The sequence below is a fragment of the Lactuca virosa genome, chromosome 4, assembly GCF_052849685.1.
Source record: "Lactuca virosa cultivar CGN04683 chromosome 4, Lactuca_virosa_CGN04683_v6, whole genome shotgun sequence".
In the NCBI taxonomy this organism is placed as follows: Eukaryota; Viridiplantae; Streptophyta; class Magnoliopsida; order Asterales; family Asteraceae; genus Lactuca; species Lactuca virosa.
Window position 1 is genome coordinate 361,404,249 of NC_136429.1, and position 2,900 is coordinate 361,407,148.

General features: G+C 38.7%; 1 non-coding gene across 1 annotated transcript; it reads right to left on the minus strand.

Annotated features, from left to right (window-relative positions):
- Positions 1–342: 342 nt before the first annotated feature.
- Positions 343–449, minus strand: LOC145110389 (small nucleolar RNA R71). Its single transcript, XR_013709769.1, has one exon. It is a non-coding gene; the product is annotated as a small nucleolar RNA R71 (small nucleolar RNA).
- Positions 450–2,900: the final 2,451 nt, after the last annotated feature.

Here is a 2,900-nt window from a genome sequence, read left to right on the forward strand (position 1 = left end):
AGAAACCGAGAGGACACCGGTCCCGGTCTAGTGCAACCTGCAATTCCCGCTACCGCAACATTCGAGCTTAAAGGACATATTCTTTTCGCGCTTAAGGAAGTTCCATTTTTCGGGAAAGATCATGAGGGTGCTTACAAACATCGTGATGAAGTCAATGACATAGTTGATTACTTCAACATCCCGAATGTTCCGTGAGAGACGGTGTTATTGAGAATGTTTCCAATCACTTTGAAAGGAGCTGCTAAAGATTGGCTACAGGCACGTCCACCTGGTGCAATTACTACATAGGCGCAAATGTGTAAAATAGTTTTAGAACATTTTTTCCTACCTTCTAAGGTTGCTAAACTCAAGAAGGCCATAAGAAACTTTGAGCAACAACCGGGTGAGTCACTCTACGAAGCATGGGAGCGATACAAGGGAGTAATAAGAAATTGTCCCCAAAATGATTTAAATGAGCAACAAGAAGTGTCAATCTTCTATGATGGGGTAAATGTGATGACAAGGAAACTCCTTGATTCTCAAGGACCTTTATCAAAGCAAAATCCCGGTGAGATTAAGAAGTTGATTGAAGAGTTTCTAAGCATTCGCATGAGTACCACAATCCTCAAAATGATGGAGCAAAAGGAATTGAGAGTGTAACTTTTGAGGACATGGCAGCTGTTTTGGATATGCTAAATAATATGGATCGAAGAATGACTAAGATGGACCAATCCATACATGCTATTTGTGTGGGTTGTGAAAGATGCAATGGTCCACATTTGACAAAAGATTGCCACTTGGACGAGAACGGGAATAAGAAAGCTCAAGTATGCTACTCTAGTGGAGATAAATACGATGAAGATTGGAGGAAGCCAAAGAAAGAGTGGTTGTCATATGATGAATATAAAAAGCAAAAAGAAGAAACATTTAGGCAAACTGGCCGAGGCTTTTACCAAAAAGAGCAACCATAACTGGAAAAGAAAGTTGATTTAGAGTCCATGCTAACTAGATTCATGGAGGCTTTGGAAAAACGACATGATGAGACCGATGCGGTGATAAGAGACCAACAAGTTTTAATGATAGAGCAACAAGCTTTGCTGAAAAATCATCAAGCTTCGATCCAGAACATTGAAGCTCAACTTGCTCAATTAACTACATTGGTTAATGAGCGTTTATCTCCACAATTTCGCGATAAAAAGCCACAACCACATGTCATGGTCATCGATACTGAAGAAGATACTATCTCTGAGTTCCTAGAAGCCTTAGAAGTAGAGCCACATTAGCCCGGACCACAGAAATAGAAGTCAAAAGTCGAAGAATTTTTTTTTGTTGAATCCTCGATCTCATGACGTGAGGATTCACACCTCACGACGTGGGACGAGTCTGAACAAAAAAAAATCGTCTTGCGCTCAAATTTTTCGTCCTCTGCTACCATTTCCTTCTCGAGCTAAAATTCATCCACTGGAGAAAGAACATTTAAAATTCATGAAGCAAGTCAAGGGTATTTCTATAAATACTCCTTTATTCAATCTTTGACAGAAGTGCCCGAATATGCGAAGTTTCTTCAAGATTTACTCGACACTCGCCAACAACTAGAGAAGACTTCCATGGTTGTCCTAAGTGAGCAAAGTTCTAAGATGATAATGGGTGAATTACCAAAGAAGATGGGAGATCCTAGACGCCTACAATTCCTTGTGAATTTAGAAATAAAATGAATACCTTTGCTTTAGCCGATTCTGGAGCAAGCATAAATTTAATGCCTTATTCGTTCTATTAAAAGCTCGCTCTTCCAGATTTGAAGGTTGCTCGAATGACTATTCACATGGCTAATCGTTCGGTGAGACATCCACGAGGCATAGTTGAGGACATCTTAGTAAAAATTAGAAAAATCGTTTTTCCAATTGATTTGTCGTATTGGATATGAAAGAATATAATACGTCCCGATTTTCCTTGGGCATCCTTTACTCAATATTGCTCGAGCCTTGGTAGACATCCGCGAGTCTAAACTTACATTGCGAGTTGGAGATGAAGAAATGACCTTTGGAGTGACGGATGGATTCAAGAATAATTATGCTCCAGATGAAGTGTTCAACATGGAGGACGGAAACGAGCTTGAAGAATTGGAGAAATTAATGGAAGAAGAGATTCAAGGCATTAAGGAAGTTAAGCGTACTAAGCCAAGAGCATCCATTCCAACTGTTTTTGAAGTCTTTGCTTATAAAACTCCAAGTTCTTTAGTTAGCGAGGAAAGTGACGAAGATTTCGTGTCGAGTGATGAGGAAGAAGTTACCCAAGTCTTGGAACCACCAACCTTTGTAAATGAGAAGATTGCCACTATGGAACTAAAAAGTGAAGAAAAATAAGGTAACAAACATGAGCTTATTGTGAAGAATAAATGAGTAAAAAGGAAGCTTGAAGAAGGTGATGCGAAGGTTAAAAAAGAAAATTCTAAAAAGGCTTATCTTAGACGAGTACAAGCATACAAGAAATGATGGAAGGTTCAGAAGGTGCAATTGGTGGTTGACACTCCAACCAATTCAACGTGAGGCGGCATGGAGTCCAACTCATTACTCCTATAAAAAGAAGTGCTTCTCGGGAGGCAACCCGAGCTCTGTTTGCGATTTTCTTTTCGTTTTTGCATTTTTTTAATTTTTTCATTTTTAGTTGAGACTTAGGGTAAAAATCATCAAAGTCATCTAAATTTTTAGAACATAGCAAAAATCAAGTGTGGGTTTCATAAATATAGAGTGGTTAATTTTTATTTTCATTTTTGAAAAAAAATGGAAGTTTTTAGAAAAAAAAAAAGGAATTTTTGACAAAAAAAAACATCGATAACACGTCGTGGGTTTAAAGCTCACCTCGTGACCCATTTAAATTGGCCCGTATTTTTAGTCCATCAGCGTACTCACGACGTGAGCTTT